The sequence below is a fragment of the Talpa occidentalis genome, unplaced genomic scaffold, assembly GCF_014898055.3.
Source record: "Talpa occidentalis isolate TD23 unplaced genomic scaffold, MPIMG_talOcc4v2.1 talOcc4.17, whole genome shotgun sequence".
Lineage (NCBI taxonomy): Eukaryota > Metazoa > Chordata > Mammalia > Eulipotyphla > Talpidae > Talpa > Talpa occidentalis.
The window spans coordinates 44,690,639-44,715,121 of record NW_023601754.1 but is presented as its reverse complement, the minus strand read 5'-3'; the positions used below and the strand labels follow the sequence as shown (position 1 = coordinate 44,715,121).

The window sequence follows — 24,483 nt, the reverse complement described above, 5'->3', positions numbered from 1 at the left end:
CACTGGCTCTTCCCGAACTGCTGAATCCCCACTTACGGCCGCTCCCAACTCCCAGCCACACCCCTGTGCCTCAGCCCCTCCCGGCTGCATCCCACCTCTCCCCGTCCTCAACCCCGCCCTTCCGCCCCCCCACTCGCCCCCCTCCATTCCTCCAATCTGGCCCGCCTGGTGTCCCAGCCCCGCCCCTTCCCTCCCCTCGCTCTCTCCTCCACCCCAACCCCTTGCCTTTCGGCGGCTCTTTTAGGTCCCCACTGTGTGGGGGACGCGTGTGACTCTCAAAAAGCAACGTCCTGCACGACAGACGCTAGACAAAAAAGAAAAACGAGTTCAAACTCCAACGTAGGCAAGGTTTCTCGACGGTGGGAAAATAATGACAGTGTTTGTTCGTCCTGCTATTTGGTTTACACAGGTGGGTGCATTTGTAAAACCTCAGTGTGTGATACTTTTAAGGTTTGTGTGTCTCATTGCATGTAAGTTTTACCTCAGCATATAAAATACGAAGAGTAAACAGGTATTGATAGGCGTGTTGACGGACTTCAGGGACTGAAGACTGATGTCTGCAACTTTTGTGGATGTGAATCAAAAATTAAGCCACAGTCATGGTGGGAGAAAGGGTTAGCCAACAGGACAGAAATGAGAGAAAGTTAACAGCGCAACATGTGAACGGTAGCATTTAGGCGATAGGGTGTATGTTCACTGTGACATGTTCAGTTTTTCTGTATGTTTGAAAATACAGTGAAATGTTGGAAGACAAGAAATAGTGAGGAAAGAAGAACATTGTTTGGCCATTAATTATTGTTGTTGTTAGGATGAGTTTTTTCCTTCAAGAATGTTTTGTCTTAGGCAAAATGAAGCCTTCATATTGTCTTTTTTTTAAAAAAGGTTTATTATGCATACAAGAGCTGGGGTACAGGCCAGAGGTGTGGGGGGTGAGAGGACTCATCAGAGACAGAGTGGGGAGCAAAACAGGCGGATCCACAGAAACACACTGCTGAGGGGAGCAGCGGGTGAGACAGGAGAGGTCTGCTGCACCATGTGAGTTGCTTCTTGGCGGGCGGGGGATCGAACTCATGCTGCAGGGACTTGCAGACTGCTTCACAGTGCTGATAGCTTCATAGTGCACCACCAGTGAGGCCCCATTATATTTTTTTAAATTTTTTTACAGATTTATTTATTTATTTATACAAGCACTGGTTACAGTCAGAAGCGTGGGAGAGTGCGAGAATTCACCAGAGCCAGAGGAACAGAACAGGCAGACGGAGGAAATACACTGCTGAGGGGAGCAGTGAGCACAGCAGGAGAGGTCTGCGTGCCATGTGGGACCCTCACCAGCGGTCGGGGATCAAACCAGTGCTGCAGAGGCTGTGGGCAGCTTTGCAACCCAGCACTCAACCACTGCGCCACCAGGGGAGGCCCAAGGCCCATTATATTTTCAAGGTGAATTGGGTTGTTTTCCCATCTCACCCTTTTTTCCTTCTCCCCTGGATCTATTTATTCAACAGTACACTCTCCTTACTCTATTCCTTCGTTTGTTCATTCATTCAAGTTATCCAACAGAGTGACAAACACATGCCAGGTACTGTTGTAGTCACTGGGGAAACAATAGTGAACAAGCCAAGTGCAGATCTCTGACCTGTCCTCAGGGAACTTACACGCCAGTCGGGCAGAAAGACTGTGCACCAGAAACATAGGTTCATTATATAACACATTAGATTGTGATGTGCGCTATGGAGAGATGTAACACAGGGAATGGAGATGTGTTGTGATTTTTTTCTTGTTGAGGTGAGGGAACTGTAATTAATTTGTTACATTTTTAAAGATTTATTTTACTTATTTATGCGTACAAGAGCTGGGGTGTAGGCCAGAGATGGGGGAGGGCAGTGAGAGGATTCACCAGAGACAGAGTGGGGAACAGAACAAGCAGATCGACTGAAATACACTGCTGAGGGGAGCAGCGGGGAGACAGGAGAGGTCTGCTGCACCATATGGGTCAGCTCCCTGGCCAGGAATCAGACTCGGCTGTAGCAGTGACAGTGCTCAGACTTAACCTCTACGCCACCAGCGAGGCCCCCCAAAGCCCACTAGTGTTGACGATAGTTTTCCTCACCTGTCCACTTGTAATCATAATGGTTCTATTGCCCTAGACACTATCCTATATGTCTAATTAGACAGGCATGTGAGGGCTTAGCACAGTACCCAACACCTGGTGTATTTGTAATATTGCTTGTCATTCATTTCCTCAATCATTCAAACATTTACAATGCCTCTATTCTCTGCCTGATGGAGGGGACACAGAACTGCCCCGGCTGGCCAAGGACATCTAGGGTGGAGGCTAGACAGATAAGGCTCAGATAGGAGTTCCCACCTGTCCTCGGGTGTTCATGTGTGCATGTCAGTGTCACACCCACAGATGTCAAGTCCAGGCTGCCATATTTACACAAGTCTGTATCAGCATATCTAGATTTTCACAAATACACATGTCAGCATATACCATGGTGTGGAGGTCTGTGTCTTAGCCTTAGGTGTGCTTCATGTTAGTGAGATATCAGCAGGCTGATGGTGCTGGTACACACACAGATGGTGATGTGGGGACTTATCTGGGTTCTGTAAATAAGAGGATCGTCATCTAGAAAACATGAAAACTCATTCTTGTGTCTCTGGTCACATGCAGTAAAGGTCTCACCATGTCACTGCCACAGATGGTAATGTATATGTAAATGGTACAGGTGACTGCCCAGGACAGTGACCTCCTCCATCCTTACTGTTCACACCCCCTGCATGACAATCTTTTGCTTGACTCTGGGAGCCTAGGAAGCCCCTCCCAGCCACCTGAACCCCAAGGCAATCAGTCTGGCTGCAGGCAGTGGGTGGCCAGGACCAGGAGTAGGTTTCCCATGTGCACAGGAAGAATCTGCTCATAATCGGGCCTCCCCGGTGGCGCAAGGGTTAAGCACCGCACTATAAAGCAATCCACAGCCTCTGCAGCAAGAGTTCCATAGGCCAGGGAGCAACCCACATGGCATAGCAGACCTCTCCTGACTTGCCCTGCTGCTCCCCTCAGCAGTGTACTTTGGTCAGTCTGCCTGTTCTGTTCCCCCCTCTGTCTCTGGTGGATCCTCTCACCCCCTTCCCCCTGCCCCCATCTCTGGCCTGTACCCCAGCTCTTGTATGTATAAATAAATAAATATTTTTTAAAAATCTGCTAATGATCATTGGCTGGGCTGAAGCTGTTCTCTATTTAGATGTAAAGAGCAAGAATTATGCACCTTTTTAATAGATTCGAGTTTCCAGGAAAGCAAATACACTTGAGAGAGAGTAAGGTCTTAACCAGTTTCAGGCAGAAGTTGGTACTGAAGTTGGTACTGAGAGTGCTCAGAGTCATCATTCCTCGTGGTGTTGAACCCCACACAAAAGTGGCTGGTCCTTCTGTGTTGGCATCTCTCAAAATCTACTTAGACGTGCGCAAGTTCTTATTTAGTTCTCTTTCAAAATGTCAAACGCAAAGGAAAATAGACACGTGAGGAAACATTGTCTTGTGCCTCTTAAATCTAAACTTCTAATTCATCCAGCCCGGGAGCTTCTGACTCTGGGCCGGTGAGCGCTGCCCTGTGGAAGGTATCTTATTGATAAGGAGTTATGGGCTGGCCACAACCACGCACACTGGCAAGATCCAAATAGCTGTGAAAGGGAGAGGTTGTTGACTGATTTACTGGGTGGCAAAAGCTGACCTGACGCAGGCTGTTTTTGATCATCTGTATTTCTCCCATTTTGATGTGACCAGCTCACGTTTCATTACAGAAACGTGTCATCTGTTTGCTTCCAGAAACCGTCTTGAACCCAGCTGGGCTGTTACATCATATACGCTGAGATCCAGACGCTTCTCGAGTCTTCCACGCATACAGCTGCCAGGACCAGAGAAGAGTGGCGTTTTCCTTTTGTTTCCTCCCCATAGTTGGGATTGGTATCGCAGTGCTTGTGATGAGGGATCCTTTGTATAGGTAAGTTACACTGTGTGTGAATTTCATTTCATGACCATAAAAGGAATATTAGGAGACCTTTTTCTTTTTTTAGAAAAGGGGATACTGGATTGAATGGAGATGAGAACTGAACATTTTAGTTAATGGTTACCAGAGTGTGGTCTGGGGACCCCTGGGAATCTCTAAGGGCCTTTTATGGAAAACACAAGGTCAAAACTGTTATCATAGTCAAACTAAGATGCTACTCGTCTGACTCTTCACCCAGTGGAAATGGAAGTTTTGCAGAGGCCATGTGCTATATGAGGCTGTCTTTGCTCTGATATTAATATAGAATGGATGTTACTGATAAGATTTTTTTTTTGACTTAGAAGAACTGGGGTGTAAGCCAGAGGTGCAGAGGGGTGAGAGGATTCACCAGAGACTGAGTGGGGAGCAGAACAGGGGGATCCACTGAAATACACTGTGGGTCTGCTAGACTTAAACAGCCTGTTAGGCCACCATTCTTTGTTACCTGCAGTTCTGTGTTCCTATGCAAGGCTAGAACTTCCCGGCCAATCAGTGAAAGTCAAACTTTACAAGGTACCTTTCATATCAACCCAGAGCAGAAAGTTTGACACTCTGGGAAAGCTATGCATCACGAGGTATGACCGGGAATGTCCTGGGGACCGAGGACCGATGTATGACAAGGGACCCCAGAAGCTGGTCAGTGGAATGCCTTATTGATAAGATTGGAACCATGGCTAGAGGTCTGGGGTCTGGTATTAATAACAACACTTGGTCATCAAGCAGCTAAGAATTATCTGGTCAGCAGACTCATGTCCCCCTAAGCCTTAGATGACATAAGCACCTTCTTTAATTTCATCCATCTTTTCCTCCTTGTCCTCCTGCCCCACGTAATAATGTTGTATGATTATTCTATCAATGAAAAGGCCAGGATCTTGCTTGTTCAGCAGCGTCCTGCATCATGCAGCCTGCTCCACACCTCCATTATCAGTGTGGTGTTGCCCATGCAGCAACACACGGCCGGGGGAGCAGTGGGGAGACAGGAGAGGTCTGCTGCACCATGTGGGTCTGCTCCCTGACCAGGATCGAACTCCATAGCATAGCCTGAGACTTAACCCCCAGGCCACCAGGGAGGCTCCTTGTTACCATATTTTTAATTGGATAAATAAACCTTTTTTTAAAAGATTTATTTATTTATGCATACAAGAACTGGAGTACAGGCCAGAGGTGTGGCGGGTGAGAGGATTCACCAGAGACAGAGTGGGGAACAGAACAGGCAGACTGACTGAAATACAATGCTGAGGGGAGCAGCGGGTGAGACAGACAAGGTCTGCTGCACCATGTGGATAGCTCTCTGGCCAGGGATTGAACTCCTGCTGCAGTGGCACTGGACAGCCACGCAGGTTGCGTCTTAACCCCTTGCACCACCAAGGAGGCCCCTAAATACCTAAATAAACCTTGTAACATTTTCTTGGTGCACATCGCTCCTGAATAGGAACGATCCAGTGGTATGTGGGTGCCAGCCTTACTGATCTGGGAGACCCAACTGTTAAATTTTCGGCATCACATGAGTCAGCCCTTACGCTTTCAGTGGCTTTGAAATGAACCCTGGCAGGAGTATTTACACCCAGAAACTCTATATCACAGCGTTCTTTTTCCTTCAGAGAACTGGCTTAACAATAAATCCTATTGTATTTAACCACATGGGCAAACTCCTTCGGGGTCCTCAATAATTCTGAGGAGTATAAAGGAGTTCTGAGACCAAAACATGAGAGAACTAAGGGTCCATTTAAAGCTAAGCAGCAGGGCCTCACTTTGTGGCACAGTGATTGAGCGCTGGGCGGCGAAGCTGCTCACAGCCTCTGCAGCGCCAGTTCTATCCCCAGCCGCCAGGCGGCGAGGGTCCCACATGGCAGGCAGACTGCCGCCTGCTGCTCCCCTCAGCAGTGTACTTCGGTCCTTCTGCCTGCTCTGCTCCCCGCTCTGGCTCTGGTGAATTCTCTCACCCTCCCGTGCTTCTGACTGTACCCAGTCAGTGCTTGTATAAATAAATAAATAAATCTTTAAAAATAAAATAAAATAAAATAAAGCTAAGCAGCAGCCAAGCCCTAACCTGAGCCTGATGCTCCCCCTAGTGGCAGCAATTAATATGGATGTGATGATGTACACAAAGGTATATGAATGTTTTGTGTACATGTGTCACATTGTAAAGAAATAAGGACACACAAGGGCCTCCCTGGTGGTACAAGGGGTTAGGGCTCAGCACTGTGAAGCTGTCTTCAGCCTCTGCAGCACATCCCCGGCCAGGGAGCTGACCCACATGGCGCAGCAGACCTCTCCTGTCTCGCCTGCTGCTCCCCTCAGCAGTGGATTTCAGTAGATGCATCTGTTCTGCTCCCCACTCTGTCTCTGGTGAATCCTCCCACTCCCCGCCCACCCCCGCACCTCTGTCCTACACCCCAGCTCTGGCATAAATAAATCTTTAAAAAACAGAAAGAAAAAAAGATATACAGATAAATATCACATTGGCTGGATAGTTTTAGTTCTTGATTTTATATCTTAATACCACCAATTAATTAAAATGACTTTAAGTGACACAATCAGTTACAAAGTATGCCAAGAGTATATCTGCACACACATACAAGGAATATATGTTTGCAAAGAATACACATATACATATATTTGTTACATATATCATTTAATGCTCACCTTTACCTCTTTTTTTTGCAAAGTTTTTATTTATTTATGCATACAAGAACTGGGGTATAGGCCAGAGGTATGGGGGGTGAGAGGATTCACCAGAGATCGAGTGGGGAGCAGAACGGATGCATCTACTGAAATACGCTGCTGAGGGTAACAGCAGGGAGACAGGAGAGGTCTGCTGTGCCATATGGGTCAGCTCCCTGGCCGGGGATGGAACTCATGCTGCAGAGGCTGCAGACAGCTTCATATACTGAGACTTAACCCCTGTGCCACCAGGGAGGCCCCATACTTTCTAAATTTTGAGAAATAGCATTTCATTGATGAAAAGTACCATCAAACATTGGCTCCTTCATACTGGTTACCTACTGGTTATTTGTAAATGTTGGTAAGTGCAAATAAAGCTGGCAAAATATCAGCGTGCCAATCTTAGAGTAGAAATAATTTATATAATCCATTGTTTTAAATACCAAAGAGAATAATGAGAGTGAGGATGGTAACACCTTGTTCGCTTTGAGAAGAAATTCTGAACTGTCTTCAAACTGGTTGTACACATTTGCTTTCCCACAACATCCAATGACTATTCCTCTCGCTCCATCTCCTTAACCATGAGGCCAAACGATGCTGCCGGTAAAGAAGGAACTCGCGTTGCTCTGGCTTGCGTTGGGAGTTTCTGGTTGACATCCATGGGCTTCACCCAAAAGGACACCAGCCATGCTTGATTCACCCTGTGATTCGGACCCTTTGGGCCCCAATTTCCACAGCCAATTGCAGGTTGAGGAGACTAGGAAGACACACACACAAACACACACACCCAGAGGGCTGGGGACTAGATGGGCACTTGGGAAGGTTTGGGGGTGGGGTGCCTGGAGCCTGATTGGAGGAAGCAGGCACAGCTGGTGGGCAGGCAGGTGTGAAGCCCCACTTGCTGGCCCTTGAACACCACTCAGCGCCATCCCCCCCAACCATCTCAGAGGAGGCAGCCCCAGTAACTAGAAGCCAACTCCAAGGGCAGCAGGAAGACAGAACACGTGGTAATCGAAAACTTCCGTGTCTGTGGGACTTGCTGATTGTAGCCCCAGTACACACACCCCTACCCGCACCAACGCACGCACGCACATCCCGTAGCCATGCATTCTGTTGCCAGAAGGGCCAGCGTGTCCTGGGAGCGGCAGTCTCTCCACAGGCCTGCATCTGACCTCAGCCCGGCAGTGGGGTCCTAGGGAGCTGCAGCCCCTGCTTCCCCGGCCACTGCCCGCCTCGGATGTGGGGACCCCAGCTTGCTCACATCACTGAACACACATCTTCCCCTGGGCCCTGTCCCCACGGAACTCACCCTTTCATCCCCCACCAGCGCCAGCGTCTACTGTTCTGAAACCAAGGCTGGCAGCCACCTGGGCCGCTGGCCGACCCTTCTCACTGCTTCTCAGCCTCTAAGAGCATGGAGATTGGCCTGGATCCCCCCTCTGCTCTGGACACTTTGGGCTCCAGTTTCCAAAGCCAGTTGGAGGAGCCTCTTCCTGGTGAGAATGGCCAAGTGGAGGAGACTGGGTTGATGTCTAGGCTGGGGCAGGTAGGGGCCTCAGAGGTCTTGGTGGGAGGGGCTGCCTGGCTGCTGCCCTGGTGTGGAAGGCGGCATCAGCGACTCACAGAGGCCTGAAGGACCTGGGTTTCCCTTGTCACCAGTGCCCCTTGGGGTGATAAGCGCAGACTAATGCTGTTGGCTGCGCCTACTGCAGGGTCCCCTCAACCACTGAGAGTCATCCTGACAGCCATTCTCTCTCTCTCTCTCTCTCTCTCACACACACACACACACACACACACACACACACACACACACACACACACACACTAAGGGCCACCCGGTCCGCTCCACCTCCACATGCTGTTGGCACCTGTCTCCAGGATCTAACTGGGAATTCTCCAGTAAACTCAGTCAAGATAACTCCTGGTTTGGGGTCCTTGTCTGTGGGGTACCCTGGATAGATTCCATTTGTACTGCGGAGTGGCAGGAACCTTCATTCCCAGTGCAGAGGTGAGGGTGCAGGGCAGCTCTGGGTGCAGGTGGACCCGCCCTTCTGTGGTGGCCTCCAGCGCTGGCTGGGGATCCTCTACTGAAAGAGGTTGGGGTGATTTCTTTTCCCTGCGGTTCTTCCTGCTACTGAGGCTCAGGGATGCACCTGCTGCAGGAGCCAGGCTTCTGGCTTCTGCCCACAGATTCAGGCTGGGCTCTGACAGTGGGAGGGGGTGTGGGGGGGGACTGGCCCCTCCTCCCAGGGAGCTGTGCATACCTGACATAAATCTAACACGGGAAGCCCCACCACACTGCTGTCTGTTCCTGAAAGGGGTTCCATGAGGCCACGTGGAAATAACACCCAGGAGAAAGTTCCCCCCTCTGGTCACTTGGTGCTCAGGGGAAGCTGTGAGAGGGGAGCTAAGGAGCAGGTCTCCCAATTCACACCCAGGAGCTCAGGGCCTCTTCCTGGCCTGGCCCATGGCACCCTCTCCCAGGTGTCTGTTAAAGCAGCCTCAAGTCCTTGCCCCCTTCCTTGGCCTGAGGGCTGAGCCTGGGCTGGGGAGGGGCCCGTTTGGCCCTGGGGGCACTGGGGCCACTGCTGCCTCTGGGGGATCTGCAGCCTATCCCTTGCAGGATCCTTCTCTCCTGAGACTGTGGCAGGAAAACAAGAGGGGGGCTTTGGGCCTCCCCGGTGGCACAGTGCATTGAGCGCAGCGCTGTGAAGCAGTCTGAAGCCTCTGCAGCGCGGGTTTGATTCCCAGCCGGCCAGGGAGATACCCTCATGGCATGACAGACCTCTCCTGCCTCGCCCGCTGCTCCCCTCAGCAGTGCTTTCAGTCCGTCTGCCTGTTCTGCTCCCCACTCTGTCTCTGGTGAATCCTCTGACCCTTCCTAGTTCTTGTATAAATAAATCTTAAAAAAGAGGGGGACTTCCCAGGTGCTTTGCTTCTGGGCCACCCCCGCATCATTGGCCATGGGCAAGACTAGGGGCAGGTGTGTCCCAGGCAGCCCTGTCCCTGTCCTCCTGGGTCCCAGAGAGGGCAGACTCCACCCCACAGACACCACCCTGAATCACAACTCAGGCTGGGGGGTGCAGAGGCTGCCAGTTGGGGTTTCTTCACAAGGGGGAGCAGTGCCCTCTACTGCATCCCCGGGAGCCTGCCCAGCAGTGTGACAGGTGACAGCCGACACTTTCGAGCATGACATCACGATGGTCCCCAAACTGAGGGGCGCAGCTTCAGGCCATGGGAAGCAGGGGACTCTGCTGGCATCCTGGGGTGTAGGGCCTGGTCAGGGTGAGGTGGGCTGGTGGCAGGTTTGAACCGCCTTCTGCTAGGGGGGTTGTGGGCTGCTCACAATGCAGTGGGCTGAGTCAGTGGCTCCAGAGGCTTCAGGGCTGCCCATGGAAACGCAGCCTCCCCTTCCCCAGGCAGAGACGCTGGGGCCAGGCCCGGTCTGGGGAACCCTTTGACAAAGTGCAGCGTGAGACTCCCACCTGGGGCCAGTGACCCCAGAGCCTCCTCCCTGTGAGTCAGGGCTGCACGGTGCTGGCTTTCTGCCCTGGCCACAAGTCTCCTCCCATTTTCACCAGATCCTGACTCAACAGTCCACACAGGCCTGACTCCAGGCCCCAGCAAGGACCCAGCCATTCCCCTGGCAGAGGCCACACCCTGTCCTGCAGGAAAACTGTTCCTCCTTGCAGCTGGCTGGGTGCCCAGCCAACCTCAACTGTTTCTGCAGAGCTCGGGGACTTGGTGCCAGCTCTGCTTTGTGCTCCACAGGAAGCACCGGGGGCCTAGAATGTGAGAGCTGAACCCCTGGTTTTGGAAGACGTGACTGGGCGGCTCAGGGACAGCTCTCAGGAAAGAGGTGTGTGTCACCTGCACAGATTTGTCTCACCTGTGCAGGTGACTCACTGGGAAGGCAGATATGGCATCATCATGGCCCACACTCCGTCTGAAGTCAGGTCGACAGCCCGCGTAAGGTGAGCTGCCTGCAGTGTGGCTGCTTCTCTTTCCTCATCGCTGCCTTTACTCCCAGGGACAGCGTAACGCCCAGCCCCATGGCACACGGGCAGGCAGTGGAGTTTCACACCTTTGAGGAAGCCACCGGGTCGCCCATGGGGTGCAGTGGATGAGCCTCCTGGGACAAAGAACGTATGCTCAGGTGAGAGCAGCTCCTGTTTCCATCATGCACACGGACAAGGAGAGGGTCCTGTGCCCGTGAAGCCCCTGGGCTGCCTGCAGGTGGGCAGTGCTGAGGCAGGGCAGGGAAGTGGTGCTGGGCAGGAGGTGTAGCTCCCCTGCAGGGGAGAGCAGACACTTGCCCCAGAGCCTCCTCCCTGGTCTCAGCCTCCTGTGTCAGCGCCCCGTGCGCCCTCCTCATGGCAGACAGGCTCTGGCGCCTCTACACTCCACGCTCACCTCTCCCATCCTGCTTAGAATCCCTTCCTGACCAGAATCCTCACCAGGCCCACAGGGCGCCCTCCCTGCCCTTTCCTCCCCTACACCCGCTCTGGGCTGAGTTCGCCAAAACAGTCCAGGTTCTGCTCACTCCCCATGTCACACATCAGATGTCCCCTCCTCCAGGCAGCCTTCCCTGATGCCCTGGCGCCTCCTGGCAACCCTCATCACTCTGTGTCATCACTGGGTGGTCTGTGCCCCTCACAGGACAGAACACAGAGGCCACGTTCAGGCACTAAGTCCCCTCGTGTCCCTGCATCGATGAGCACAGGACTGGCGATACCAGGAGCTGAGGAAACACTGCGTGAGTGAGTAAGTCAAGTTTTGAAAGATGAATTAATGAAGATGGTGAAGGGCTGAGGCCGTGTGGGGGTGGGAGGAGCGCCGTCTGCAGGAGGCCTCTGCTCTGCCGGGTGGGCGTCTGGACTCCATCTCTCTGTCCCAGCAGCTCCTGTCCCCTCTGGCTGCTGCCCTGTGGCCCCAGTGGCCGCTCTCCCTGGGCAAGGTCAGGGGCCTGCTCTGGAGGACCCTCCTCCCACGGCCCCGCCTCTGCCCCCCCAGGCCTCACTCAGGCCCTGCCGGGGCCTCGCAGGACACCAGGACAGATGGGTGCGCAGGGCTGGAGCTCCCCGATTGGGGATTGAGCGAATGGCCCGAGGCAGGCACTAGCAAACAGGGATGACATCACCGTGGGCTGATATGGTCTCCTAGAGGTGGAAAGGAAGCCAGGTAATAACACCCTGTCAGGCGCCCCAGGGGCTCAAGCGCCCTCACCCTGGGATGCTGCGTGGCTCCTCAGGAGATGCCTCCTCTCCTGGCACCCTGCAGTCCAGCGGGGAGCAGTCAGCCTGAGCAGAGCGTGCCAGCCCCCGGCCTGTCCTCCCGCCGACAGCTTCCGGCCTCCTCGACAGCCTGCTTGTGCCGCGGACGTTTCTCAAAAGAACATCAGTCACGGAACAGTGTCATGATGCCATGGGCCACGCCTGCCTCCTGGCAGGTCCTGCTGCTCCCCTGCTCCGCGCACCTTCTCCCTGCCTCCCTCTGACCTGAGCGGGAGGGACTCGGCTGCCTCCCGTCCTGGGCACCAGCGCCTGTGTGGTGCCGGATGGACTCGCCGTGTGTCCTGGACTCGCGGCCACTGGCGGAAGACAGGGAAGTCCTGGTGTCCTGGTGGCATTTCTGGGGAGCCTGGCAGGCTCTGTGTGCCTCCAGGTTCAGCTGAGGTCCTGACCCGTGAGCAGAGGACCCTCCACTGACATGGCCTCTGTCACACCCACGCGGAGCTGGTTTGGAAAGCAGTCACGCCCTCTCCCGAGTGTGGGGTCAGAGGGGGTGACCAGCCCCTTGGAGGGTGTGAGGGACAAGCAGCCTTGGAGAAGGCAGGACACTGGCCGGGACCCCTGGCACTGGGTTTCGGTGTTGATGTGGGAGAGCAAGGTGGTGCGGTGCCTGCCTGTGCATCTTCTTTGCTGCAGGGGTTTATTGCCGGGCGGGAGAGCGGGGCTCTTGGAGGGGGAGAGGGCACCCTCCTGTCCCAGCTGCTGAGGGACCTGAGGTAGGACCCACAGAGGACAACTTGCATCCACCTGCCTGAGATCCAGGACTGGACATCACCCTGTGCCACCGGGAGGCCCATGCTGGCATCTCTCTCTCTCTCTCCCTCTCCCTCCCTCCCTCCACCCACCACCCTTTAACTTCAGGAGCCTCATTCCCATTATGAGAGCATTCTGCTTTGTTAAACAGGCTGCTTGGTAACATCTCATATTTGTCTTGCGCAACCACACCTTGTCCCCGCAGCTCCTTCATTTTGCTATACTTCCTGAGGTCGTTCCCCAGGCCACGTCATGCCCCAGGCCACTGGTTCCCCAGGCCCTGTCATCCGTGGCGCAGACAGGCCGCATCTTCGTGGTCCAGTCCCCTATCAGGCACTTCGTTGCCTCCACCCTTAGTCTGTGATAGTCTTTTTTTTTTTTTTTTTAAAGATTTATTTATTTATGCATACAAGAGCTGGGGTACAGGCCAGAGGTGTGGGGGGTAAGAGGTTTCACCAGAGACAACGTGGGGAGCAGAACAGGCAGATTGACTGAAACACGTTGATGAGAGGAGCAGCGGGGAGACAGGAGAGGTCTGCTGCTTCATGTGGGTCAGCTCCCTGGCCGGGGATCGAACTCGCGCTGCAATGGCTATGGCTAGGTTCATAGGTTGCGTCTTAACCCCTTGCACCACCAGGGAGGCCCAGTCTGTGATAGTCTTTGAATGTTGACTGTAAACGCCCATATTCTATTTCTGGGGAGCAGGGGCTAAGGAGGAATAACTTGGAATTACCTCTTCACCCTGCCCGCCCCCCTATCCCTTCCTGGAGCCAGGGATTGTGATAAATTCACTTGTCCCCTTTTAAAACTATGAAAATTCAATTCTGTGTTTTAATTTTATTATTAAACTATTATGTCAAACTTGAACAGAATAGGGAGGGGCTTCGGGCACTGAGCAGGGATCTCCCGAGAAGTCCTCAGACCAGCACATCCCTGCTTCCCCCACTTTCTGCTCCAACCCGTGGGAAATGCAGGTATGGTGGGGGTCGCCCCCCACCCCCACCTAAACTGAGATGGCCTGTGGGTGACGTCCACCTTCCTGATATCAGCCGCCATCTCATCTCAGAGCTGACTGGGGTTCAGGAGGGCCTGGGCCCCCTGGAGTGTGAACTGTGGCCTCTTTCTGTGACTGAGGCCGGATCTGTCAGTTTTCAGAATCCCATAAGCTGACTCATTCATCCTTGAGGAGAATACTTTAGGAGCTAGAACATTCGTCTTAGTGAGATTCCCCCCACTGCCTTGCCACCCACACACCACTGTTTGCTGTCTGGTGGGGACGAGGGTGAGCCCAGCCCGGGCTTGGAGGGGCCCGAAGAGAGGTGGGGGTTGAAATGTGGTGTGGGGGCCGGGAAGGCAGGGCCAGGCTGCAAGGACCTTGGTTTGCGGGAGGGTGGGCCTGTCTCTAAGGCCAAGGCTCTGCCAGCCTCACACTGTGTGCCCAGCCTGCCCCACCCCGGCCCTGAAGCCCGCCCACAGGTGCTCCACCCCACGCCACCTCCCTGTCTCAGGAAAGAGGTCTGGGCTCAGGCCATGTTGAAGCCCCTCCTCTGTGGGTCCCCATCTCCTCCCTGTCCCACACCACAATTCAGAACCCCCAGGAACCCCAAGACTTGTGATTGAGATACAGTTTTTATTTTTTTAAAGATTTTATTTATTTTTGATAGAAGAACTGGGGTACAGGCCAGAGGTGCAGGAGATGAGAGGCTTCATCAGAGACAGAGTGGGGAGCAGAACAGGCAGATCCACTGAAATACACTGCTGAGGGGAGCAGTGGGGAGACAGGAGAGGTCTGCTGTGCCACGTGGGTCAGCTCCCTGGTCAGGGATTGAACTTTGACAGTAGTGGTGATGGAGCTGAGACTTAACCCCTAGGCTACCAGGGAGGCCCCCGAGATACAGGAGATCACAGAGAATATTCTGAAATGTGTTCAGAAACCTCTCAGAGAGGTCCCAGTGCCAGTCAGTGGCAGGTGCAGAAGGATGCTGGCGATGGGATGCTTGTGAGGGGTCAGGCCCCTGGGCACCCCAGCAGCAAGTCGTCTGCAACAGCGTTTGGAAGCGTAGGAGCAGACAGGCCCCCTGACGTAGGACAGGCTCAGGCCGAGGGTGAAAGAGGAGGAAGGACAGTTGTCTCCTCCCCTGAACCCCCACCCACAGCCTGGATTGAAGACACCCCTCTCTGCAGCTCCTCCAGGTCTGGCGGCCCCCTGGTCCCCTGGTCCTCCGTCAGCTGACACTGGAGAGGGAGACAGAGGGAAAGACTGGGCAAGCTGTGCAGGGACGGACAGGCATGGGCGGGGGTGGTGGAAGGAGACTCGAAGGGACGGCAAAGGGGCTGAGAGAGAAGCAAGAGCGGAAGGAGAGAACTAGGGCGAGAAGGAGGGAGAGGCAGGAGAAATGGCGGCAGGCGGGCAGGAGAGCAGACATCACCTCACCCCACCCCACCCCCCACCCGCCTCGCCACCCTCCCTGCTTCCTGGGCTGTGCTCCCCGCACCCCGCCCTGCGCCTGGAGGCCAGCCCTCACCTGTGACAGAGCCTGTCGTCTGGGGTCGGGGCCACAGTGCACTTCTGGCCTCTCACCTTCACCACAAAAGTCTCTGGGCGCGCGAGCGCCCCGGGGCAGCACTCCTCAAAGCAGACCCTGAAGGTGCAGTTGCCGCACCTCTGGGTCCTGCCCAGCGACACCAGCGCCCCTAAGTAGCAGCAATGCGTCCGGGGATCGTAGAACTTGTCCCCGCAGCGCTCATGAGGCTGGCACAGCAGCAGAGGGGCGTCCGTGGGGGTCACTGCAAGAGACAGCGTTGTGGCCAGGCCGCAGGGCGGGCACGGACAGCCTGGGGCGCCTGGACGCCCCTTTCACCCCTGCCCCTGTGTGTCCCTCCCGCGCTCACCTGGGGCTCCCTGTGAATAGAGGGGCACGAGGACGCAGACAATGGCTGACACGGCTGTGGAAGAGGAGAGGTGTGAGGGAGGCTGACAGCTGAAGGGTGGCCCCGGAGCCCCGCAGGGAGCTCAGCCTGGAACAGGGGACGCTGAGGGGGTCTCTGTCCTGGCTGAAGCTCAGGACAAGGTAAGGACCCTCCAGGGAAGATCGGTCACCTGTAGACAGGTGTCTTGGGATTACGGGCCTGTGGAAGGTGAGGGGGTGTGGACAAGACTCGGAAGAAGGGAGTTTGGGTTCTGGGGAATGTGGCTTTTTCTGGGGGAGGTGACAGCAGGAGGCCTGGTGTGTAGGCCGTGAGGGGTGAGCTGGCGCTGGCCTGCGTGTGTCTGACGCTCCTGTTAGGAGACTGGCTTGGGGGGACCCTGGATCTGACTTGGACGCGGGTTTGGACCTGCAAGGGCATATCGATGGGCTGACCTTGGGGCTGCGGGGGCCAGGGCATGGGGCCACAGTTGTGGGAATGGCGCGGGCTGGAGAGGAGGACTAGGCTGAATTAGGGTTGGGGTGGTGGGTGAGATGGGGAACGGGCCTTCCGAGACCGGGGCTGGGGGATCTTCCTTACCCAGGATGCAGCGGTGGGCACTCATCGCTCTGGTCTGGCCGCAGTGGTGTCCGGGCTGGTGGCTTCCAGCAGGTGCTTTTATCCTGGAGAGCAGTGAGTCACCCTCCTGTCATTTCGTTTTCCCCTCCCATCGCCGGCCTGCAGAGACACGCCGGCCTGGGCGAGCTGGCTGGAGACTTACGTGCTGCTGCACTCACGTGTTTCTCCCTCTGCCTCCCGACTTCCATGCTGGGGCAGCCGACACGGGCCTCCCCTCACCCCAGCTCCACAGCCTCCTGAGCACACCGGGTGCCACTGGGTGCTCCTTGAGCACCCTCACTCTCCCAGGGGGAGTCCACTTCCCCCCCCCCACCCTAAGGGTCTTCAGGGGTCCCGTCAGCTCCCAGCTGGGGGCCGGAACATGGCCACTGCTCCCTGCACCACAGCTCAGCGCATTCACGTGACAGAGACTCGGGGCACACACATGGGACCTCCAGCCTAAGAGGCTGGGGAGAGGGCAGCCAAGTCAGAGGATGCTGGGGAACGCGGGGGTCCTAAGGCCGGGAGGCCCTGGAGGACCTGGACTCATGCTCCCCAAGGCGCTGTCCCCTCCCATCCCTCGCGATGGCTGTGTGCACGGGTGCTACGTTCCAGTCAGCAGCTCAGGCGGCCCGACACTGTCAAGGACGGATGAGGGGCTGCAGAACAGTCCTTCAGAAGTTGATGAGGGAATTTTCTTGCAGTTCATGAGGGAAAGGGAGGGGGTGGGAGGGTGGGTGGAGAGATACACAGACGGACACACGGAGGGAGGGGGTAGCTATGGCTGATGCCTCTGTCGGTGTTGACTGTGGGATATTCTGTGGGAGAAACTCTACCACCTTCTGTAGATGTCATAGGCCTGGATCCCTAAGTTTCAAGGTCAGAGGGAGATATTTCCCCCAGCATGGCTATTTGGGGGTCAGGATATGAAGAAAGTCCCACACTTTCCTGGGGGACACCCTGAGGTTGGGGTCTGTGGGTCCAGGTCACCCCGTGCAGTGAGCACTGGGAGGCACCTCTCCCAGCTTGTGCAGATACCCAGCTCTCAGGGTACCACGCGGTGAGGACAGGCCCTGATGACCCCTCCAACCCTTCCCTGCAGTTGGGAAGTCCCTGCTGTCTCTCCTTCCCAAGGGGGCCCCCAGCAGTGGCTACCTTCACTCCCCTCCACTGGGAGCCCAGGCCTGGACTCGGGGCCTCGTGAAATGCACACTAGATGAGACTTGGAGAAGCGCCCAGACTCCATGAGCTTCCAGCATCCCCAGCCACCCCCTTGGGCCACCCAACGGTGATGGTTCTCCCTCTGCCCTGACCACACTCCCTCCTCTGCAGGGACGAGGCTGGGGAGCAAACACAGAGGTCTCGTTCTAGGCTCTGCCCCCCTGGGCATGCAGCCAGTGGAGCTGCTGCGTCCCTACCAAACTCCTCTGGACCGTTGTTGGTGATCCTGGGAGGTGACTTTCCTCTTTACTGTCACTGAACTCAGTCCATTGTCTATTGGTGTCACAGATGACACAGGGAAGGACCTGAAACTATGTCCCTGAGGACAACCTGAGAGGCCAGCCCAGTACTGACCTGCTGAGGACTCTGCTCTGACTCTGTGCCGGGTCCTGTGCCATCACAGGACACAGACTGTCCTCACAACTGGAGGACCCCAAAAGGACAGGTGTGATTTGGGGAAGCCCAGAGGCCATGGGAGCACCTGGGAATTGGGACATAGGAGGAACCTACCCTGATGGAAGATCAGGAAGGACTTCCTGGAAGAGGGGTTTTTTTGAGTTAAGGGTTCAAAGATGCACCAGAGCTGGGGAGTTTCAGAAAGGCTAGGCCCAGAGAGGTGGCGGGCAGGCAGGGAGAAGGGGCTGGAGGGAGCATTACGAGTCCTTTGTGGGTCTCCAGAAGGACTCGGGACTCATCTTCAGTGCTCTGGGCTCTAGCCAGGCCCTAAGCAGCGGATGGAAGTGTTCAGGCCTGTGTGTGGGCCAGCCCGGAGGTCTGTCCTCCGAGAAAGATGGACAGGAGAGCTGAGACACGAGGCAGGAGCTCAGGGAATGTCCCGCCACAGCAGAAGCACATGTACAGCAACCAGAGTCCGTCATGTCACCTCTCTGCAGGCAGGGGACAGCACCCTTCCTGCAGCCCCATCCCTCCATTTTCTCATTCCCTCTTCTGCTGTTGCAGGTACAGCATTGCTGGGATGGCAACAATTTAGTAGTCCATTTTTTTAAATAGAGAAAAACAGGAAATTATTGACATGTGCATTTTTTTTCTTTCTTTTTTTAAAGATTTATTATTTATTTATACAAGCACTGGGTACAGTCAGGAGCGTGGGAGGGTGAGATCACCAGAGTCAGAGCAGGGAGCAGAGCAGGCAGAAGGACCGAAGTACACTGCTGAGGGGAGCAGCGGGCGGCAGCAGAGGTCTGCGCGCCATGTGGGACCCTCACCCGGTGGCCGGGGATCTAGCCTGCACTGCAGAGGATGCGGGCAACTTCGCAGCCCAACGCTCAACCGCTGCGCCACCGGGGAGGCTCGACACGTGCATTTTACAAACTTTCTTGAGGTTGTCAGAAACCAGTGATGATGTAATGTCTATTTTCCCCCAGGGAGTCGCAGCTAATTAGTCAATAAAATTATTTGTGGCTCGTGAGGGCGGGTTTTTCCTTCCCCAGAGCTACTGACAAGCTGCCCTGGCTTGCCCTCCAGGCTGTGGCTCCTGCTGAAGCCTGGATTCCACTCACTTCCTGGCATGGCCCCCAGGCAGGGCAGGAGCAGGTCTGGGTGCCTCTGCCAGACTCCCCAAAAATCTGGGGTACAGGGGCCTGGACAGCATCCAGGGTGAGGGAAGAAGCAGGTCTCTGTGGCAGCCTGGCGTTGTTGCCACTCACGATCATGGGACTCTGGTCCTGGAGCTCCTGTCTCAGAGCTGGGCCAGGCCCCCGGGCCGGACACCTCCAGGCTTCAGGAGGCTGCAGGTCCTGAGGTTTGTTGGTTGCAGGTCCTGAGGCTTCAGAGCCAGTAACTCAGCAGCACTGTGGCTTTGGGGTCAGAGGGCCTGGCTTGGAGTCTTGCTGTGGTCCCTCTCAGGGGGCCAAAAAGCCTTGGACACTTTCTCATCCAGTCCTACCACCAGCTTCCTCAGAAACCCCCCAGCCTTTGTGTCCAGGGTGGGTCCTCACAGTCTGGGGAGGACTCCATGCTCTGACCAGAAGCCCAGATCCAAATGGTAGGACCAGGGCTGGTCCCGGCTAAAGCTTCATTAGTCACTGGACTCAGCCTCTACTTGAGGTACAGAAGGTTCTGGCGTTCTTGAGAGTGACTATGAGAGCCTGATCCCATCCTGCTGCCGGAAACAACAGGACACTGATCCGAGTTTCTAAGGTCTTTGGCAAAACCTGGCACAGAACCCCGGACTCCTGGACCCCATCCTGGGGCCTCCAGACGGAAAGGCTGGTACTGCTTACACACTCCTGACTGGGACCTGGGTCAGAAGTCCTGGCGCTACTGGGCAAGGCAGGTGCTGCTGGCTCCTGGAACTGCAACCTGGACTTTTCCTGCTCTCACCAGCTTCCCCATTGGCTTCCCTTTGGTGCAGGAATAAATAGAAAAGAATGTCTCTTCTGGCAACACCTGGGTGTTATTTCCATCTGACTTTGGGGGAACCCTCCCCTGGGCAGGCAGGAATGTGGTGGAATTTTACATATGCAGGAGAATGTCAGGTATGCACGGGGTTCCCCTGAGTCAGAAGGCCCCTCCTCTCTGCTGAGGAGGCTGCTGTGTCACTCCTCTGTACAAGCACGTCATGGGAACTCCAGGAACAGACTTCTGCTCCCCGCAAAGGGTCTTCTGGTGGCCAAAGAATGGGTGCTCAGGCCTGATGCCTGCCCTGGTTGAACTTGCATAGAAAATGGTGAATTAGTGGGCCTCCCTGGTGGCACAAGGTGTTAAGCACTGCACTATGAAGCAATCCGCAGCCTCTGCAGCAGCACAAGTTTGATCCCCGGCCTTGCCAGGGATCAACCCACATGGCGCAGCAGACCTCTCCTGTCACGCCCGCTGCTCCCCTCAGCAATGTACTTCAGTCAATCTGTCTGTTTTGTTCCCCACTCTGTCTCTGGTGAATCCTCTCACCCCCCCACCACATCTCTGGCCTGTACCCCAGCTCTTATATGCATAAATAAATCTTTAAAAAAAAAAAAGAGGGGCCTCCCCAGTGGCGCAGCAGTTGAGCACTGGGTTGCGAAGATGCCCGCAACCTCTGCAGCGCTGGTTCGATCTCCAGCCGCTGGGTGAGGGTCCCACATGGCGCGCAGACCTCTCCCGCCGCGCCCACTGCTCCCCTCAGCAGTGTACTTCGTCAGTCTGCCTGTTCTGCTCCCCGCTCTGGCTCTGGTGAATTCTCTCACCCTCTCACGCTTCTGACTGTACCCAGTGCTTGTATAAATAAATAAATAAATCAGAAAGAAGGAAGGAAGGAAGAAAAACCAGTGAATTAGAAACCTCTCGGTCCTATAGGGACCAGAGAGGCAGGGCCTGGACAGTTTCCAGAAATGAGGCCCAGAACAGCACCACACTGATGTGTCTGGATCAGACATCACTGCAGCCTCCATACTCGGGCACCCTAAAACTGTTGTGTGGATCTTCTTGTTGCTGGGAAAAGTCACCTGCAGGTTCCCAGCCTGCGCTGGCAGGCTAGGCCTGAGGGGGTGGGGAGGGTGCTGTGTGTCCTGCCCCCTTCCTGACACTCCCCACCCTGGACTTAGTACAGCTCCTTATCATGGCCCAAAGTGTCTCTTAAGGCTCTTCTCCCCTGTCCTCCAGCTGCAGGCCTCAACACCCTCACCCCCATTTCTATGCCTCCATCTCAGTGCTGCACCCACTCACCCACCACCACCCTGTGTTCCAGTTCATGCATGAGGGTCTCACCTGAACCTCTCTCCACTCTCTTTACCTGTTCTAGTCACTCTCCAGCTCTCAATGTAAAATCACCAAACAACATCCCCAGAGTCCAAAGCTGAGGTCATCGCCCCACCCTACCCTGAGTGCCTCTCGGGCTTCTGCTGAGCACTCACCACAGCCCCTTGTGACTTCTTGAGGCAAGAACCCTGGGAATCAGGCCCAGCTGTGGGCTTTAATATTCAATGAGAAGGAGCAGGGTGTATCAGGGACCTGCTAGATCAATGGTTTCAGATTTATTTCCACTTCATACATGAGGGAATCAGAACTACCTCACAGAGTGAAGTTCCTTAGGGGAGTGTCATTCCAGCCCCAGAAACAATGAGAGCAATGGCTGGGTCAGCACCAGATGTGGGGACAGTTCCTCCTGCTCCCTGACCTGACCCCACCCCAATTCAAATGTTGTTAACTTTTCTTTTTTTCATGGGATGCATGTTGCAAAATACATATAAGCTGAAATTGCAGTTTAACCACTGTCAGCAGCGCCATTCAGTGGCACTAGGAGGATCGCTGATCTCTGGAATGTTCCTCCAGATTGCGTCAAAGCCGGTGGCGTTGAGTAACCCTCCTAACAGGGCAAGTGAACCTGACTTGGGGGATGTGGGTGGGACTTTGCTAGGGTGGAGATGAGGGCAGGAGTGGAAGGGGATGGGCTGGAGGTGGAGGTTTCCTGGGGGCTGGGGTTGTGGTTGCCACAGGACATGGAGTTCTGCCCCCCTTACACTGGAGCCTCATCCCAGAGTCAGGACTGCAGGGCTAGCGTCGTCCGTTCAGTCTGTGGGGGTAGATTCAGCAAGTCTTTTTATCTTGGACACGAGCTGGTCATCCGAGTAGGTCTGTCGCTGTCCTCTCCCCTCCTGCGGGCCCAGGGAGAGGGCTGGTCCTGGATCTCAGGCAGGTAGACACGAGTTGTCCTCTGTGGGTCCTACCTCAGGTCCCTCAGCAGCTGGGACAGGAGGGTGCCCTCTCCCCGCCCCAGCCCTGCTCTCCTGCCGGGCGATAAATCCGTGTAGCAAAGAGGGCCCAGGCAGACACCGCACCACCTTGCTCTCCAAGATCGATACTGCCTTCTTCACAGCTGCTTGTCCCTCACACCCTCCGAGGGGCTGGTCACCCCCCCCGACCCCACACTCCCAGGGCCAGGGCGTGGCTGCGGCTTTTCAAACCAGCTCCGCACGGGTGTGACAGAGGCCGTGGCAGTAGCGGGTCCTCTGCTCACGGGTCAGGACCTCAGCTGAACCTGGAGGCACACAGAGCCTGCCAGGCTCCCCAGAAATGCCACCAGGACACCAGGACTTCCCTGTCTTCCTGCCAGTGGCTGCGAGTCCGGGACACACGGCGAGTCCATCCGGCACCACACAGGCGCTGGTGCCCAGGACAGGAGGCGGCCGAGTCCCTCCCGCTCAGGTCAGAGGGAGGCAGGGAGAAGGTGCGCGGAGCAGGGGAGCAGCAGGACCTGCCAGGAGGCAGGCGTGGCCCATGGCATCATGACACTGTTCCATGACTGATGTTCTCCTGAGAAACGTCCGCGGCACGAGCAGACTATCGAGGAGGCCGTCGAGGAGGCCGGAAGCTGTAGGCTGGAGGACAGGCCGGGGGCTGGCACGCTCTGCTCAGGCTGACTGCTCCCCGCTGGACTGCGGGGTGCCGGGAGAGGAGGGGTCTCCTGAGGAGCCACGCGGCATCCCAGGGTGAGGGTGCCTGTGCCCCTGGGGCGCCTGACAGGGTGTTATTACCTGGCTTCCTTTCCACCTCTAGGAGACCATATCAGCCCACGGTGATGTCATCCCTGTTTGCTAGTGCCTGCCTCGGGCCATTCGCTCAATCCTCAGTCAAGGAGCCCAGCCCTTCCGCACAGCCTTCCCGGCCCAGCGCTCTGTGTCCTGGTGTCCTGCGAGGCCCCGGCAGGGCCTGAGTGAGGCCTGGGGGGGCAGAGGCGGGGCCGTGGGAGGAGGGTCCTCCAGAGCAGGCCCCTGACCTTGCCCAGGGAGAGCGGCCACTGGGGCCACAGGGCAGCAGCCAGAGGGGACAGGAGCTGCTGGGACAGAGAGATGGAGTCCAGACGCCCACCCCAGAGAACCACGGCAGAGCAGAGGCCTCCTGCAGACGGCGCTCCTCCCACCCCCACACGGCCTCAGACCTTCATCATCTTCATTAATTCATCTTTCAAAACTTGACTTACTCACTCATGCAGTGTTTCCTCAGCACCTGGTATTGCCAGTCCTGTGCTCATCGATGCAGGGACACGAGGGGACTTAGTGCCTGAACGTGGCCTCTGTGTCCTGTCCTGTGAGGGGCACAGACCACCCAGTGATGACACAGAGTGATGAGGGCTGCCAGGAGGCGCCAGGGCATCAGGGAAGGCTGCCTGGAGGAGGGGACATCTGATGTGTGACATGGGGAGTGAGCAGAACCTGGACTGTTTTGGCGAACTCAGCCCAGAGCGGGTGTGGGGGAGGAAAGGGCAGGGAGGGCGCCCTGTGGGCCTGGTGAGGATTCTGGTCAGGAAGGGATTCTAAGCAGGATGGGAGAGGTGAGCGTGGAGTGTAGAGGCGCCAGAGCCTGTCTGCCATGAGGAGGGCGCACGGGGCGCTGACACAGGAGGCTGAGACCAGGGAGGAGGCTCTGGGGCAAGTGTCTGCTCTCCCCTGCAGGGGAACTACACCTCCTGCCCAGCACCACTTCCCTGCCCTGCCTCAGCACTGCCCACCTGCAGGCAGCCCAGGGGCTTCATGGGCACAGGACCCTCTCCTTGTCCGTGTGCATGATGGAAACAGGAGCTGCTCTCACCTGAGCATACGTTCTTTGTCCCAGGAGGCTCATCCACTGCACCCCATGGGCGACCCGGCGGCTTCCTCAAAGGTGTGAAACTCCACTGCCTGCCCGTGTGCCATGGGGCTGGGCGTTACGCTGTCCCTGGGAGCAAAGGCAGCGATGAGGAAAGAGAAGCAGCCACACTGCAGGCAGCTCACCTTACGCGGGCTGTCGACCTGACTTCAGACGGAGTGTGGGCCATGATGATGCCACATCTGCCTTCCCAGTGAGTTGCCTGCACAGGTGAGACACACCGGGGAAAGGCTGCAGCCCGGGGCCATCCCTCTTTCCTGAGAGCTGTCCCTGAACTGCTCAGTCATGTCTCCCAAAAACGGGTTCAGCTCTCACATCCTAGGCCCCCAGTGCTTCCTGCGGAGCACAAGGTAGAGCCGGCACCAGCACCAAGTCCCCGGGCTCTGCAGAAACAGGTGAGGTGG

The 24,483-nt window shown here is 55.9% G+C and overlaps 1 protein-coding gene across 7 annotated transcripts in view; it reads left to right on the top strand.

Moving 5' to 3' along the window:
• The window catches only part of PGLYRP1 (peptidoglycan recognition protein 1), a 50,057-nt gene that overhangs the window by 12,451 nt on the left and 13,123 nt on the right, over positions 1 to 24,483 (top strand). For 2 of the 7 annotated variants that reach the window (XR_008552549.1, XR_008552550.1), the window contains exons 3-6: positions 3,824 to 3,998; positions 10,738 to 10,863; positions 11,367 to 11,471; positions 24,047 to 24,289. The gene's annotated coding sequence lies outside the window, so the exon portion shown is untranslated. Of the gene's footprint in view, positions 1 to 195; positions 410 to 3,823; positions 3,999 to 10,737; positions 10,864 to 11,366; positions 11,472 to 11,958; positions 14,065 to 24,046; positions 24,290 to 24,483 lie in introns of those variants that run through there. The other 5 variants (XR_008552551.1, XR_005126145.2, XR_005126144.2 and 2 more) reach the window with 5 other exon arrangements.